The sequence below is a fragment of the Halichoerus grypus genome, chromosome 6 (genome assembly GCF_964656455.1).
Source record: "Halichoerus grypus chromosome 6, mHalGry1.hap1.1, whole genome shotgun sequence".
Classification (NCBI taxonomy): domain Eukaryota; kingdom Metazoa; phylum Chordata; class Mammalia; order Carnivora; family Phocidae; genus Halichoerus; species Halichoerus grypus.
In genome coordinates this window covers 130,880,836-130,899,534 of record NC_135717.1, presented here as the reverse complement: position 1 = coordinate 130,899,534, position 18,699 = coordinate 130,880,836, and positions in this window count along the sequence as shown.

Sequence of the window (18,699 nt, the reverse complement as noted above, 5' to 3'; positions counted from 1 at the left end):
CATTATGAATTCTTCCTTTTTTCAAAACCGTTTAATACGTTTGTTACAATATTTTAACAATTAAAAGGGGCTGGGATTTGGTGAGAGAAATTCATTTCTCTCGCTAAAACCCCATGCTCAGAGACAAGGAATAGTATCTATAGCGCACGGGCCAGAGTTCTCCTTCTCCCAGAGACACTATTATCCCACTGGGGGCTTTTGTGCAAATTAGGAAAAGCAGCCCCTGTCAAAAAAATCTTCCCTAGAATGCAGACATTTCTTTTGTATTGAGCTCTGTTCACAGCCTTACCATCCTCCATTGGAGGCTAGTGAAATAGGATTCTTCCAGGAAAATGTTGGCAGGATTACCAAAGGGGAAGCTACTGCAGACCCAAAGATTCATTATTTTAGGTGGTATGCAGATGAGAATTAGGACACTGGTGGCTGAGTAAACAAATATGAGTGGGATAAAAGCTGAATTATTTGGTATAGAAATTAGATCTCTTTCCCCTTGACATCAGCAAGTTGGGTACTTTCTAAGCATTCCTCTTCTGCCTACTGCAGATTATATTTAGACCAAACCAAGAAAGATATTGCACCCGAGATCCCACAAAAAGCTTGTGATGTGAGTCCCAGATGTAGAAGGAAGTGAATTTGCCAAACCATGCTGTCTGCACCTTCGTCGGAGGCAGCGCCATTCCAGGCCTCTGATGAAGGGGTGAAGACAAGTCTCCCCGGTGCTGGGGTCCTGGGTCCACTGCAGCGAAGGCCCTTGGTAGCTCTCTTTTTTCCACGTGCATCAAAGGAGCACAATATGGATGCCAGGCACCTCCCAAGATGGCTTGTGTCTTTCTGAGCAGACTGCCCATGTTTAAAAATGTCCAGGAGCACAGAAGACATTTTCTGTCAAAGGGAGCTTTTATATTCAGCTCCCTGTGGTCAAGGACTGAGTTTTTGGAGCCATGCCCCTCAAATATTTGAACAGTCAGACCACTCAGGTGTACTGAAGAGAAGCAAGAGAATGTAGTTAATGCTCCGGGTGAAGAATAAGTGAGAAAGTTCTTGCTCCCTACCTTGGTTTCTCTACATCCCGTGTGCCATCAGACTTTGCTGGCACGTTTAACTTGACACACGTGTGGAACTGCTTTCACTAGAAGTTTGAATGAAGTGGGTTTGGGACTGAGGCAAACAGTTATGTAAGGTCCCTGGGCTCGGCACACAGATTCCTACATCTCAAATGTTCTTTTCACATCCTCCTGCTGGGGTGTGCCGAGGCAATGACCCCCGCTGGACCTGAAGGTGTGATTTCTCTCGGGTGACTTGGAGTTCGTGCCTGGCAAGGCCCCAAGAGCCCGAAGTGGGTGGCTCTGGGTTTCTGAAACCAGCCTGTCAGGACCCTGCAGTCTTCCCTTTGTCCTACTCACCTCCTGCTTGTGGTTCCTGACGGCCCAGGACTAGCTAACAGGGAGAGCCTCTTGTTTGGACGGTCCAATCAGACCTGCCCGGTGCCCCAACAATAGGGCAAATAAATAGGTGATGAGACTGAGGGCCAGGTGATAGGCCCCTTTCCAGCAGCCATAAGACACCCCTTCCAAACCTGGGGAGTTCTTTGCCCTTACCACCCGTATGCTTTAAATTTTCTGGAATAATTCCACGTTCATATTGTGCTTTGGTAAACAGAAGGCAGTCATCAGGAAGGTATTAATACAAATGTCACTGTGCACGTCCCTCTCCCCCAAAGCTAGAGCAGCCTGTTCAAATGCCAAAGGATATGGAGAAGTTGGTGAGGAGGCACTGGAGACAGAAGCCTAGCTTTTCTTCCCCTGGTCGCGCAGCAGACAGCTTACTGTCTTGGCAGCCCTCCAGCTCTGCTTTCTTTTCTGAAAGTTCTAGGTACCCAGACCCGACGCCGTGCTGCTTGCTCATCCGAAGCACATTTGCTCTCTGCTTTGAAGGGGACAGCCGTGAATAAAGCCCTGGGGGGAGTCCTGGGCAGGCTTCAGCACACTCACCGCCCTTTCTCGGGAAGAGAGAGCCACGTTCTGAGAGTGCTTGGGGCTGGCAGTTCAACTTTCAGTCGGTCACAGCTTACTAGCCAGAAGGTTTTAATCTCCATGACTTCCAACGAGAAAGTTTGCAAAATGGAAATGTCTCCCTGATCCACTGATCCACAGTTCGGGAAAGGTAAGCTAACAAGTATTTACAGCAAGCTGTGTTGTTCTCTACCCCCACCCCTCCCTTGCCTCGTACTTCCTCTGCCCCGGAGAACGTCCCCCCATCGTCAAAGCCAAGTCCAACTCTCCCTCTAAGACTCAGATCGTATCCCTTCATTCCACAAATATGGCTGAAGCACCCACTTTTGTGCCGTCACTGAACTATCAGTCTCCCGGGAAACAGGACAATTAAAGAGTGCACTTCTGGGGCGCCTGGCTGGCTCAGTCATTAAGCGTCTGCCTTGGGCTCAGGTCATGATCCCAGGGTCCTGGGATTGAGCCCCGCATCGGGCTCCGTGCTCAGCGGGAAGCCTGCTTCTCCCTCTCCCTCTCCCCCTGCTTGTGTTCCCTCTCTCACTGTGTCTCTATCAAATAAATAAACAAAATCTTAAAATATATATATATATATATATAATAAAGAGTGTACTTCTTATGTGCACTTCTGGAGGATGTAATTGTTATGGGAGTAACTTTATTTGGATGGGGTCATGGGGTCACAGAAGGTTGTTACCTCCTCCCCAAATCCTTCCTGGCCTTTCCAAGGCCATCTTTGCTTCTTCATTCCCATGTCTTCTCAAAGGCACATATCATCTCATCAGGTCACTGCGTGGGATTTCCACATGATTCCCCACTCCTGCCATCCCATCTCAGTCAATTACCTGGTAAATGTTCAAGGAATGAAAGAAAGAAATCTCTACAGAAGTAACTGTTGTCTACCGGACCCCAAGCGGGATCACTAAACTTAAAAATCTTTGTTAGGGCAATCTCAGAAGTGACAGCATATTTTACTATTTCCAACAGGAACATGTAGATGAGCAAGACTGAGCAGGTGAGCAAAGGCTCAATCAGGTAGTTAGTGCAGGGGTGGGTGGACAGAGGCAGTGAGGTGAGGGAAAGGGCAGTGAGTGCCTAGAGTGGCTGCTGAAGCCGGGAGTGAACTAGCTGGCAGCAAGCGCTAGGACAGAGGCCAATCTGAAGGCCAGTTTCACACAGGTATTTCTGAATCATTCACATCCTAGTTATTAAAAATGTGTGAAAGCTATTTCAATGCCAGAAAGACATTTGAAATCTTATTAACCTCTTTGCACAGAATGCCAAATGTTATATCTTGATACTAACTAGCCAACCCAGTGCAATAATGACACAGTCAGGTGAAATGCCCTAGCACAGGGCTTCTCAAACATCCATGTGTCTATTAGCTGAGTATCTTGATAAAATTCAAATTCTGACATAGAAGTCAGGTGAGGCAGAGATTCTGTATTTCAAATAAGTTTCCAGGTTCTGTTGGTCCACGGATCTCATGTTGAACAGTCAATTCCAGAAGATCAGGAAGAACAAGCTGTGATTTTGACAAAACACACCATTACTCTTCTTTTTACATTTTTACTATTCATTGAAATTTGTCTAATTATGGAATTAATATATAATCTTTATGGTGAATTTGGAAACTGTAAAATGTACAAGGAAAAAACTAAATCACCTTCAATCTCATCATCCAGAGATAATCTGTGTAAGCATTTTGATGTGTTTCCTTCTCATTTTTTTTTTTCTGTTTTTACATCAGGTCCTCCTTAAATTTTTTAATCTTGATTTTATTTTCTTTTGAAATTGTGAGTGCTTCACATGCTGTTATGTTATTTGAAAACATACTTTATACTAAGCCAATCAGAAAACATTTAGAAGGGTGCCACTTATTCTCCTAGTTACTCCAGGTACAGCAGTTAAAGAAAGAGTCCCTGCCCTTGTTTTATAGTGAGGGGAAACAATCTGATATACAATCTGATAATAAATAAGATTAAATGGATACAATTCTTATTTTAAATTACTGCATTATATTTTATTTTACAGCTAATCACAATATAGTGAACCTCCTTCAGATACATAATGTCCTTTCTTTTACTATTGTGTATATATATATATATATTTGCTATATATACATATTATATATATCTGTATATATATACCTATTTGTATATACATATCTGTATATCAATTCTTGCATGTACTTCTGATTTCCTTCAGATAAATTCCTTTTAACTGGAATTTCTGAGTCACTGAGCGTGTGCAATTTTTTTTTTTTTTTAAAGATTTTATTTATTTATTTGAGAGAGGATGAGAGGAGAGAGAGAGCACATGAGAGGGGGGAGGGTCAGAGGGAGAAGCAGGCTCCCTGCCGAGCAGGGAGCCCGATGCGGGACTCGATCCCGGGACTCCAGGATCATGACCTGAGCTGAAGGCAGTCGCTCAACCAACTGAGCCACCCAGGCACCCTGAGCGTGTGCAATTTTTAAGTTTTGGTACATATTGCCAAGGGGAGCCCTGGCAAAGTTGGGCCACACACACTCCTACCAGCAATCAGGAGGGTACCCGAAAAGCTTCGCCACATCTTTTCCAGCATTAGTTGTCATTTATTTTTATATTTGTCAAGTTATTTTTATTTAAATTCCCTTCATACCTATGGAGTTAAGCATTTGCACATGCACATAAGCCATTTGATATCTTCTTTTGTCAAGCGTCTTTTTCCTTTGCCCATTTTGCCTTTGAGGTATTGGTCTTTTCTCCTTATTAATTTTTAACTGTTCTTTACCTATTAAAGATATTAACCCTTGCTATACATTTTGTAAATATTTTTTTAGCTTACTATTGATCTTTTTACTTTGTTTCTGTTTTTTTAGAAAAATGTGTTATTTAGAAGTATGTTTAATCTCCATGTTTTAGGATTTTCCAGTTATCTTTCTGTTCTTGATTTCTAGTTTAATTCTGTGGTCTGAGAGCAAGTATTGCATGATTTATATTCTTTTAGATTTGTTAAGGTGTGTTTTATGGCCCGGAATGTCATCTATCTCGGTAGGTGTTCCATGTGAACTCGGGAAGAATGAGGATTTTGTTGTTGTTGGATGAAGTAGTCTATAAATGTTCATTATATCCAGTTGATTGATGGTGCTGTTGAGTTGAACTAAGTCCTTACTGATTTTTTGCCCACTGGATCTGTCCATTTCTGATAGACAGTTGTTGAAGTCTTCAACCGTGATAGAGGATTCACATATCTCTCCTTTCAGTTCTATCAGGTTTCGCCTCACATGGTTTGACTCTCGTTTGTTAGGCCCATACACATTAAGGATTGATGTCTTCTTGGATAATTGACCCCTTCATTATTATGTAATTCCCTCTTTTGTCCCTGATAACTTTCCTTGCTTTGAAATCTGCCGTATGAAATTAATAACTACTTTTGCCTTCTTTTGATTAGCATTAGCATGGTATAGTTTTCTCTGTCCACTTGCTTTTAATATATAGGTGCCTTTATAGTTAAAGTGGGTTTCTTATAAAAATCTGTGGCTGGCATTTGCAACGACGTGGATGGAACTGGAGGGTGTTATGCTGAGTGAAATAAGTCAATCAGAGAAAGACATGTATCATATGACCTCACTGATATGAGGAATTCTTAATCTCAGGAAACAAACTGAGGGTTGCTGGAGTGGGGGGTGGGGTGGGAGGGATGGGGTGGCTGGGTGATAGACACTGGGGAGGGTATGTGCTATGGTGAGCGCTGTGAATTGTGCAAGACTGTTGAATCACAGATCTGTACCTCTGAAACAAATAATGCAATATATGTTAAGAAAAAAAAAAAGAAGAAGATAGCAGGAGGGGAAGAATGAAGGGGGGGAAATCGGAGGGGGAGACGAACCATGAGAGACGATGGACTCTGAAAAACAAACTGAGGGTTCTAGAGGGGAGGGGGGTGGGAAAATGGGTTAGCCTGGTGATGGGTATTAAAGAGGGCACGTTCTGCATGGAGCACTGGGTGTTATGCACAAACAATGAATCATGGAACATTACATCAAAAACTAATGATGTAATGTATGGTGATTAACATAACAATAAAAAATTTAAAAAAATAAAAATAAAACAAGTAGAAAAAAAAAATCTATGGCTGGCTTGCTTTTCAGTTCACTCTGACAATCTCTGTCTTTTAACTGGTGCATTTAGGCCGTTCATGTTCAAAGTGATTATTGATATGGGTAGATTAATGTATACCCTATTTGTTCCCACCTTCTTTGTTCTTATTTTGTCTTCCATTCTTTTTCTGCTTTTTGTGGTTTTAATTGAGCATTTCACAAGATTCCATTTTCTCTCTTTTCTTAGGATATCAGTTATATTTTTACATCTTTTAGTGGTTGCCTTAGAACTTGCAATACATACAACTAATCCAAGTCCACTTTCAAATAACACTATGCCACTTCACGGGTAGTATAAATACCTTACAGTAACAAAATAATTCTAATTCTTCCCTTCTGTCCCTTGTATCTTTGCTGTCATTCATTTCACTTATGTATAAGTATGCATATGTATATATACATATCTGCATGCTTGTCTATATGAGCATCATAATAGAATACATTGTTGCTATTATTTCAAATAAACTATTATCTGTTAGATAAATTAAGAATTAGAAAAATAAGTGTTTTTATTTTACCTTCACTTACTTCTTCTTAGTTCTTCTTCCTTTCGTTATGTAGATCTGAGTTTCTGACCTATATAATTTTCCTTCTCTCTAAAGAACTTCTTTTAACATTTACTGCAAGTAGTAACAAATACCCACAATTTTTGTTTGTCTGAGAAAGCCTTTATTTTTCCTTGACTTTTGAAGGAGAATTTCACAGGGTACAGAATTCTAGGTTAGTGGGTTTTTTTCTCTTACCGTTTTAAATATTTCACTGCACTCTCTTCTTACTTGCATGGTTTCTAAGTAGAAATCAGTATAACTTTTGTTCCTGTATAGGTAATGTGTTGGTTTTCTCTTGCTTCTTTCAAGATTTTTTTTTATCTTTTCTTTTCTGTACTTTGAAAATGATATGCCTAGGTGTTGGGTTATTTTTGTTTCATTTTGTTTTTTGTGTTTTTTTTTTCCTTGGCATTTGTATTGTTTGGTGTCCTCTGAGTTTCTTGGATCTGTGGTTTGGTGCCTGACTTTAATTGAAGAGTAATTCTCAAGTCATCATTACTTCAAATATTTCTTCTGTTCCTTTCTCTCTTTCTTTTCCTGTGGTGTTTCCATTATGCATATGTTACATCTTTTGGAGTTGTCCCACAGTCCTTGGATATTCTGTTGGGTGTGTGTGTGTGTGTGTGTGTGTGTGTGTGTGTGTGTTTCAGGCTATTCTCTTTGCTTTTCGGTTCTGGAGGTTTCTACTGAGATATCCTTATGCATAGAGATTCTTCCCTCAGCTGTGTGCAATCTACTAATAAGCCCATCAAAGGCATTCTTTATTTCTGTTACAGTGTTTTTGATCTCTAGCATTTCTTTTTGGTTCTTCCTTAAAATTCCCATCTCTCTGCTTACATTGCCCATCTGTTCTTGCATGCTGTCTACTTTATCCATTAGCGCTCCTGGCATATTAATCATAGTTGTTTTAAATTCCCTGTCTGATAATTCCAACATCCCTGCTCTGTCTCTCCAAATCGTGTTTTTTGCCTGTTGGTATGCCTTGTAACTTTTTCTTCATAGCTGGACATGAAAGACTGGGTAAATTGAACTGCTATAAATAGGTGGCGTGGGATGGGGAGAGAAGTTCTATGGTCCTATGATTAGATCTCAGTCTTTTAGTGAGCTTATGGCTATAGACTGTGAAACTTCACAAGTGTCTCCAGTTTTTTCTCCCCACCGGGTGAGACAGGGTGACTGGATTGGGCTGAGGTTGGGTATGTTCCTTCTCCCATGTGGAAGGCTAGAGTCAGGTAGAAGCTGGTGTTTCTCTTCCCCTGGGGTTAATTAGGTGCTGATGATATGCCAGCAGGCTAGGCGTCGGCTAACTAGTTTCTGCTGAGGGAAGGCCTTATTAAGAAGAACTGCGTGCTCTGGCACATTTCAGAATGGCTCCTTTCCCCTCAGACTAATGGAAGCACATGAAAGTTTTTTTCCCGATATTTACGGTGAGAACCTGGTCGAGCTCCTGGAGGTAAATCTTACAAAACTGTGGGGGTCCCTCTATGGCTGGGTCTCCCTAGAGTTTTTGACTCTCAGAGTTGTCTACACTGGGCCTCCAAAAATTTATCAGCGTAGGTGTTCGTACCCTGGTGCTGGCTCCCACGCGCTTCCGCCCATGATCCTCTGCTCTGGTAAGCCACGACCCCCTGTATTAGCCTGTGTCTCTAATCTTGGGGCAGCAGCTCGCCCTGTGTCCTTCCCCCTCTCTCACTAATCCAAGAAGAGTTGTTGACTTTTCAGTTTATTCAGATTTGTGCTTGTTTGAGTGGAGTGGCAACTTCCAAGCTACTTACACGTGGGACCAGAAACTGGAAATCTGTTTCTGTGTTTTAAAAGCCTGCATAAGTTGTGAATTTTTAAGTAAGTTATAGCTATTGATCTTGTCCACTGTGAATTTGGTCTTTGTTTTTGTATTTGGAATAGCCTTGCCCACAACAAGGTGAGAAAAATACAGATCCATGTTTTTAGTTTCGTAAAAGCTGCTTACATTATGTGAATATGGGAAGGTAGGAAGGCAGTGTTGTGAAGATATTCCCCTCTCCTGTGGTACAGTTTTTCTAAAATTGGTTGTCCAACAGACTTCTCACTAGAAAACCAGGAACAGGGAAACACTGAAAGTTGACATGTTTCATGATAGTAACGGGTTGAGAGGCCAGCTTCTTTTTGTTCCATTAGCATGCACACTTCTCCATAGGAAGGATATGATGGGGTCTTTCATCTATGCTTGGTCCACATGGCAGATAGAATAATACTCTCCAAAAATGTACATATCCTAATCCTGGAAACTTGTGAATATGTTACCTTCTGTGCCAAAGGACTTTGCAGATGTGATTAAGTTAAGGATCTTAAGATAGATTATCTCAGAGGGCCCAAAGTAATCACCAAGGTCCTTAAAAAAAGGGAGACAGAAGGGTCAGAACCAAGGAGAAAAGGCAGTGAACAATACAAGCAGAGGTCAGAGAGAGAGAAAGAAAAAATTTGAAAATGCTATGCTGCTAACTTTCAACATAGAGGAAAGTGCGATGAGCCAAGAAATGCAGGTGGCTTTTAGGCACTGGAAAAGTCCAGGAAGTGATTCTCCCCTAGAGCTTCCAGAAGGAATACAGCCATGTTGACATCTTGGTTTTAGGACTTTTGACCTTCAGAACTGTAAAATAATAAACCTGTGTTGTTTAAGCCACTGAGTTTGTAGTAATTTGTCACAACAGCAATAGGAAACTAATATGGGCTTGTCAGAGTACAAGTCAAGTACAGGCCAAATCCCCACCGTGGTTCCTGAATACTGTTGCTTCCTCACCCATGTCCAATTTGGTTGGTGACTGCCAGGATAGTAGGATTGATTTCACCATCATTGCAGGGTCTCAGAACACTGATATATCTTACCCAGGAAGAGCTGGTTGGAATCCTGTGCCTAAAAGTAAAAGGGCAGGAACGTGAGGCTTTTGGTTCTCCTCCTTGAATTAGCCTAGAACATTCCTATGAGTCGTCAGAGTATTTCATTCTGATTAGCTTCTGATAGGGACAAAAATTGCCTTACCTTTTAGGGTTACTGTGAGGATTAAATGAGTTCATGCAGACAGGTGTGCCCCTTAAAACATTGCCTGGAAACATCTTTAGTAGGTGTTAGCTTTATTTGTATTCGAGTTCTCCAGAGAAACAGAACCAAGAAGATGTGTGTGTATATTATATACAGAGAGGTTTATTTTTAGGGATTGACTGACCCAGTTGTGGGGTCTGACAAATCTGAAACCTGCAAGGCAGGCCTAGGGAATAATTAATGAAGTCTTGAATCCAAAGGCATTCTGGAAGCAGAATTTTTGTCCTCCCCTGGGGACTTGAGTCTTTTTCTATTTTGGCCTTCCACTGATTGGATAAGGCCCATCCGCATTATGGAGGGCAATCTGCTTTATTCAAAATTGACTGATTTAAAAGATAATCACATCTCAAAAAAATCTTCACAGCAACATTTAAACTGATATTTGACCAAACCTCTCAGTACCATAGCTTAGCCAAGATGACACATAAAATTATCTATCATATGGTTATTTCTTTCCTATCTTATTTCAGTGGCTAAAACTTGAGGAAAATGTAAAATGGTAAAAGTAATGCTGGGCATCCTTATCCTATTTCCAGTTCTAACAAGAATGCTATACTAGGTCTTCATTTGGTATCTCTAGTACTACTAAGAAACTGTTCTCTAACCCCACTTTAGTATATTTTTAATCCTAAATGGGTACCATCTGCTAAGATGATTATATAATTTTTCTCTTTTGACTTATTGAAATGATATGTTTTATTTATAAATTTCCTATTAATAAACCATTCCTTGCATCCCTATGGTAAATCTTACTTGGTCAGATTGTAGTCTTTTCAGATGCCTACTGAATGCAATTTCTTAGTATTTCACTTCATTTCTAATTTGTTTTCCTCAGTCAGTGTCAGTGGTTTGAAGGGTTTTATTTTTAATTGTTTTGGGGGGGAAGGTTCTGTTTGTGTGATCTTTGTTAAAATTTGATATTTTCATTTTTCTCTCTTTATGAAGTGAGTTGGTAAGCGTTCCATGTTTCTCTGCCGTGTATCAATTCATAAAGCATGGGACTAAACATGTTCTAGTGGCAAGAAACATAGACTGTCTCATCACAAAAGTAATTTGGTGTTTCCTTCCCTTGCAAAGTCCCTGCTAATGACTCTGTATTAACATACCAAATTCAATATTATGTTACACATCAATTCAATATTTTTTTTAAATGTACATTTCCCTTACAAAAACATGACATTTCTTTTTACTCTGTCTTTTGGATCTCCTATACACTTTCTGTAACTCTCTGGAAACCTCTCCCTTAAAAAAAAATTCCCTAGTAGGAATAGCCAGCTGTTATTCAAGAGGGTGGCCATCCAAACTCTGCTCTCTATATGAGTCATCCTTCTTTAGGAGTCAGTACTATATTCTTTGACAAATGGTAACTTTCCTCTTCAAGAGCATCCCTGTGTGGAGCTTCTCCGACACTGAGACCAGCATAGGCTGACTTGTTTTACACTTCATGTGGTTTCCTACAAAACAAACTCAAACAAAAGTGTAAAATATGTGTGACCATTCCTGGCTTAAAAAAAAAAAAAAAAGTCAAGCTTTGGCTTGGGTGGTCTTAGGATAGTGCAGAACTCGGGTCTTTTCTTGAGGAGATTAAACTGCCACGTAGAGATCTGGCTGGCTTCTGTTTAAAAGTGAAGCCAGCAGTCGGAACAGAAATTCTGATTCAGAATTTAAAAACCTGCCTGACCACACTGCATGCTGCCCTCTTCACAGCAGATGGCCAAGATGAGGATGTCCTCTGCTCCCGGACTGCAGCAAGGCCAAGAGCCAACTACAACACTGGTCCAATATTCACTGAGGCCAGGCTTTATACTTAAACTTCTATATATGTAACTCTTATTTGCTTTCTGGTGATAGATTTTTAACTAGTCACACAAAGGAGAATTATTTCCACAAACTGGCATCATTCAAACGGTGTTCTGGGGCACATTAGTGAGGTCAATAGGTGTTCTAAGAGGAAAATGGAGGACAACCTGGGTTAAACAAAACTACTGACTTCTTTACTGCACAACTCCACGGAGCCATGAGTACATTGATGTTCTCTGTGACCTCTGAAACTTTTTCCCCCAGTACACCTATTAACAGTTCCAAGTACACTGTTACTGGGTAGAATATATTTTGAGGAACAATATCTTAAATAATCACCATTATTATCGTCAGCTACGCTGAGTGCTTACGAGATACTGAGTACCATGTTGGAGATTTTACATCTCACTTAATCCTTGCAACATCTCTATTCTAATCATTGCTCAGTGGTGTACAGGTTAAGTAATTGGCCCACAATGACAGCAGCAGTGAACCACAAATCCTAATTTGCATCCGGGTCTGTCCGATTCCAAAGTCTATGTGCTTAACTAGGAAGCTACATTTGTTATAGCGCCACTGCACTTTGAAATAGTCACCTCATAAAATAATTGCATTACATCAGCATATGCCTTTCCTCCCACTCGGAGAACTATCCTATCCCCTCATGCCCTGAGAGCCAGCCTGGCAGACCCTTCAGTCAGTGAGCACCTTCCCACCTTGCTGCAGCCACTCAACCAATGAGCGCTGCATCGAGTATATCGGGAATGTGTGTGGTTTTCTTCCTCTGCCTGACATCTGTGTGTGTCAAGAGATGTCTACATGATGGCACCAGCCCCTCTATAGAGAAACAGCAAAGGACACCAAGCTGGATGTTAAAGTTGGATAGCATCCTCAAGGACATAGTGAAGGAAACAGAGGGTAAAGATTAGTGGACAATTAGGGGTTGGTGGAAATCCTTTGGCAAAGGAAGGGCACCGCTGTGGCCTCAGAGGAGGGACCAGCCATTGTGTGAAGCTCTGGCTGGAGACTTGTGCATAACCTCAGGATCTGAAGAGGAGAGAAAAGCTAATGCCAAAGAACTTGCTGGAAGCCCTTCTCCACAGGGACCATTCCATGCACTGCCATGATTGCTCCCATTTAAAGATCCCATCTCCTGTACTCATGGGACAGCCTTGTGCTGCCTCTTTTAATAGCTTCCACATTTCTTGGTCCACTAACCAGCCTTCTTCCATGCTGCTTTGCCCAGTCTTCCACACACAGAGGTGAGAAGTTTACAGTGATCTAATTTTGCATATCAAAGAACTACCCTGAGGGCCACGGCAGCATGTTCTATGGGAAGAATGCCCAGTTTGGAAGTTTCCCATCTCAGGAAATCTGGGGATGAAGATTGCCAGATTTGGAAGACGTAATTTGGGGGAACCCTAGTCCTACAATCCCCACTCTTAAGGTGTCCCTTCATCCTCCCTATTCAAAAAGTTAGGTCTTTTCCACACATGCAAGTGAGCTATTGTTACATAATAAACCACCTCTAATGCTAGTGGCTTAAAATTGCTAGCACTTGTCACCTATGAGTCTACAGATCGATTGGGGAGTTCTGCTGATTTGGGCTTGATTTTAGCTGGGCATACACATGCATCTGCGATTGGCTGGTCTAGGATGGCCTGAGCTAGGAAAACTCACCTCTGCTCTAGGCGGTACCTCATCCTCTAGCAGGCTAGCCTGGGTTCATTCTCCTGGTGATTATGGGGATTGAAGAGAGGAGAAAAGCAAATCCCCACGTATAAGAAGTTTTTAAGCCTCTGGTTGTGGTACATTTGCTAACATTCCACTGGCTAAAGCAAGTCTCACGATGAGCTCAAAGTCAGAAAGGAAGGAAACAACAAAGTTACAGGGGGAAGGCCAGGGTAGGCACTCTCATACATCAAAAGAATCTCTTGACTTGAATTTAAATCCTATGCTAATAAAATGATAAAAGTGGCTAGGTTATAGCTAAGAACCATATTAACCGAGGCCCTACAGTGACCCATAATTCTAGAATTAGCCCAAGACCCAATTCAGAATACTGGATTGACCTCTTTGGGTAACTTTGACTACCTGGCAGAATGCAGGGCTGAAGGAGATCAGGATATGCCACCCCAAAATATGCCATTTTGGTGTAAGGATTATTTTAAACTGAAGACATCTGAAATTCAACAGATGCAGAAAGGCGGCTTCGTGGAGCTTTCCTTATCTGACTAAAAGCAGAAATTCCTGGGAAATCAGTCTACCATAAATTCCCTCGTTGGGGGTGGGTCTGTCCCCAGAACAGAGACCAAGAGTAAACCTACCGTAAATCCTCCCTCTAGGGCAGTTTTATGGCCTTGAAAGAGCTGGAAAGACCACTCCTACCTATATAGACAAGCATCACACACTTTTGTATCTTTTTCTCCTAAAATTTCATTTGTCTTTCCTAAAAAAATTATTTGTTTTTCCTGTAGAAACCTTTTCTCCCCTCTCTTTCCCAAAGGGGAAAGAAGGGATCTCAAGAGAAAAGAAGACTTGGATTGTGTTGAACACTTGTGAGAAGTCCTGCTCTAAAACCACTCTGCACCTGCCGAGCTTCATCTGTTCCAGAACCCGCACCCTTGCCCTCTATGCTCCAAGTTGCTGAACTTCCTTTTCCTCACTCTCACATCTCCAGGTCATGCTCTCCTTACCTCTGTGGCTTCACCCACCTTGCAACCTCTACATAAAACATGCCCCCTCTTCGTCTCCCCTCTCCAACTCCTGCTGTTCTTCCAGGTCTCAGCTCAGATGCTGATGCTCCGGATCTGGCCATGGGTCCCCTGCAATATGCCTCCAAAGAACTCCACACATCCCCTGTTGAATTAGTCTGCTTGGGCTGCCGTAACAGAATACTATAGACTGGGAGGCTTAAACAACAGAAGTTTATTTTCTCCCAGTTCTGGAGGCTACAAATCCAACATCAAGGTGCTGTCACTGCTGGTTTCCGGTGGGGACTCTCTCCTTGGCTTACAGATGGCTGCCTTCTCTCTGCGTCCTCACATGGCCTTTCCTCCGCATGAGTGCAGAGAATGCTCTGATGTCTCTCTCTCTTAGAAGGACATCAGTCCTATAGGATTAGGCCCTACTCATATGTCCGTATTTAACTTTAATCACCTCCTTAAAGGCCTTGTCAGTTGGGGGTTAAGACTTCCTCATGAAAATTGGTGGGACACCATTCAACTGATAGCACTCCCCAAACACATATTGGAAGATAACGTGTCTCTCCTCTATTTGACTGTAAGTGCTGTGAGGCCACGTCCAGGCAATGTGTATATTAGGTTTTCTATTCTCTTCACACAGCACAGTGCCTAAAGGTGCTAAAACTATTTATGGATGAAATGAATGAGATCATGAATGCAGGGTCCATCTCTGCTGTGCCATCTGGCTACCCCACATAGCTAGCCAATGCTTCACCCTCGCTGGGAATTCTCCTCCTACGAGTGTCCCATTTTCCATGCTTCATAAAATCTCACCCATTTGGAATAAATGGAGGGAAGCCTAGTGTGAATTAGTGAGAAATTATAGAATTTTAAAAGAAGTTTTGATGTTTTCAAGTAAGCTCTAAAACAAAACAAAACAAAACAAAACCCCTTCATATTTGAAGTACTGCTTTGTAATGCATTCACTAATTGTTTGCCTTCAAACAAATGATGTTAAAGTGGCTTAAAATGGGATGAAAAAAGCATTTTCTTTAGTAAATGAAGCAATCCTCCCTGAATGAGTTCTTACTATCCCTTTATTTGGGAAATTCTACTTGCTACATACATATAGGGCAAAGGTAAACTGAATCCTGCCTCCAGAAAAAAAAGTAAGTCCCAATTCAGGATTCTGAAGGTCTCCACACGTTAGGAAAGCTAAAAATGATGAGAAAAGAGGGTTGCAGAGGGGCTCAGAACTGCAGTGTTTCAAAACTCTCTTTCTATATAAAGTCAAAGTTGTGAGTTTGATTTATAGATATTAGGATACTATCTTTAGAAATAGGAAGTCAGCGGTGGTATATATATTCTTCTCCTTCTTCCTTGAAGATTACACATACATTTTTTTTAAAGATACAAAAGATGATTTGGGAGCATAGAAACTGGCTTTTTTTAGGGTATTTCATTTCTAGGTTTTCCTAAACTCTAAAATATGTTGGGGGGGGCAGGAATCTCTCAAGTTCCCAACTGTTCACTGGTGTTAACCCTTCAAGGGTGCCTTTTTCTTTCTAAAAATAGAATGTGTTTCGGTTAAAGGCTGACTTGGGATGTAAATGCCTAGTTGCAGTTAGAAGAGGCACTCAGCCCCCGAGGGTTCCAGCTTTCTCTGTGGGGCTGGATTAGGGCTATTATCCCAGTGGTTCCCCAGTGAAGCTCAGGGACATGTGACAAACAAGCTGACACAGACCTTACTAACAATAACACCCGAGCTGACACACCCAGGCCTGTCCCCTCCCTCCCACCACAGGCGTATCAAGCGGGAAAATGCCTCTCGGGCAGGACAGACAGTACCTCTGGCTGTCAGGATCATCCCAAGGAGCCCATTTCTTAAACAGCTGTTCAGCCTCACAGGGAAGGGACAGAGGTGGGGAAAGAACTACACTTGTATAATTATTTTATCTTGCCCAAGAGTAACATTACTTTGAGTCCTTTGGCCCTTGACATAAATTCAGATTTGTGGATACTCTCTGTGACGTGGGTGAGTTCTTGTGATATTATGGAGAGGAACACGTATGGCCCAGGATTTGAAGAGCTTGCCCAGAATCAGTAATACCCCAAGGGAAAGTGTACAATGGGCTCGTGTACCATGGGCTAGTTCAGGTGTGGCCTCTTTCTTTAGATTTACTGATGATTGTTCTCAGAGAAAAAGCCACCTTATAACAATTATTTCTCTCATTGGCCCATGGGCAGTTCTGTAAAGTGGTGGTAGCCTGCAGGCCCTGAATTATAAAAGGCGGCTTCACTTCTGTCACGATGCAGAGTTTGAAGGTAAGCATGACGCCATGTTTGAATTCAGAGAGTGTGACGGTTTGGGAGGAGACAACTAGAAGGATGTGGTGGATAGTATGTGTAGGTGAAGGCTCTATCTTCAATATGTCTGAAAGCTCTTGGCAAAGTCCAGTTTGGCTCCAGAAAAGGATTATGGGCCTCTCTCCAGCACAGAGTTTGAGACAAGATGTACACTCGGGTCCTGGCAATAACCAGCTGAGAAAATTGCCTTTGCTTGCCCTGATGGGATCAGAAAGACCTCAGCACTCTTCAGACACTCACGGGCTGCCAGGATAACATCTGCGTGCACATCCGCCTGTAGTGTACTTTGACCCAGATTGGTAAAAACAGCAGTCCTTGCTCTCCTTTGGCCTGGGACTCTCCCCTTCCTTCTCACTGGATTAATAGGTTGAGGAGATTATTGAACTTATTTTGTTCACAACTGGTAAATCAATTCTCTAGAGAGGAGCCTGCTCAATTAGCTTCCTCTTCTGAAATAGAATATCGGTCTTTAGCCAGAGTATATCCACAAACGCCCCTAGGATTGATTTGCTTTCATCGTTTCATGAATTTGGGCCTTAGTTTTTTCATCTGAGCAGGGGATTACAATGACCTACTCACAGAATTGTTATGAGGCTTGAATGAGAGGAAACAATGTATATGATAGAGCTTTGTAAAGGCTGGGGGGGAGGGCGGGCAGGGGAAGTAGCAGTCATTAATAAGATCCGTTGATCAAAGCCAAATTTATTCATGTAGATATAAGAAGGGGATTCTGGGAGCATGCATTCTTAGCCATTTTTTCGCAGTGTGAACTTGAACAAGCTAATTAAATTCTTAGAGGCTTACTATTCTTACCTATATTATTAGGAAAACAGTGTCTATTCTTACCAAACTATTGCAAGAGTTAAAAATCATACCCTCTCACACCAAGTGTGATGCTAACACATAGAGGATGCTTTCTAAAGGGTAGTAATGGCTATAATATTAACCCAGAAGATATTTGTACAAACAGACTATTTCTTTCCTCCCTAACTTTCTAGCGTTCTTTGCTGCTCAAGAATTGAATCTTGACCTCACTTATTGTTATGAGTGTGCAAGACTGTGGCCAGTGGGACTGATGTCTGGGGTGTGAAAGTAATTCCTGGACCATACTCTGAACCCTTTGCTTGTATTTACTTGAGGATTAGTATTTCAATTTCTTGGACTGAGAACAGAAATTGTACCAGGAAACTTAAAAGAAAGAATGGTGGGGGAGGGGCACGAACCAAAGTAATTACTGAAGATTTCTAGTACAGTTTGGTAAATTTTCTCTCAATTTAGCCAGATGTTGAGGTTTTTACCGACTCAAAGGTAAATGGGAAAAGTTATATATTAGGCCTACCAAGTAATAAACTGTAACTTGCAACTTCTAATTTAGTAAAGGAAAAAAGACCCTAAATTCTTTCAGTAAATAAGGTAGCTTTCAGAGACATATTATGGTCTGTGGAGAAAGAAAAAAGCAAAGCGAAGCATCAGGAGGAAGCGGATGAGCTAGAGGGTCATAGTCTTCCATCAGATAAAGATGCCTTCTTAGGACTGTGGGCTACAGCCATGTCCCCCATTTGCAATCACATGCTTACGTGAGGATATCTTGTCGCTCTTCTCACCCGAGTGACCTGAGACAGAAGTTTCACAATGACACAAGTTCTTTGATGAAGTGATGTACATTTCAGCTGTCATTCAGCGCCCAAAAGAAGCCCACGGGTCCCAGAACCGGCATCAGCCATGGCTGGGCTGGCACTGGATTCCATTATATCCTCCAAAGAAAAGAGAAGCTAGTTTTGAGGTGAAATCACAGAAAGCAAGGAGGCAGCAGTTAGAATTTCAGTGGACTGGGGGAAAAAAACCCCAAGCCCCTGTGTATCTCCTCCATTCCCCAGGCTCAGAGTTTCTCCCTCTCTCTCCTCCTTACTAAAAGGTGATCTCCACTCACTCTTGCCAGGATAGTCCCATTTCCGTGCCATTTTTGTGAGTGCAGGTAACATGGCAACTCAGGGTGGGGTGCTGCCAAACTTTGTCCAGGAATGTAGTTACCTGATGCCCAGTTTAGGAGTTTCTATTTTAACAACTCTGAAT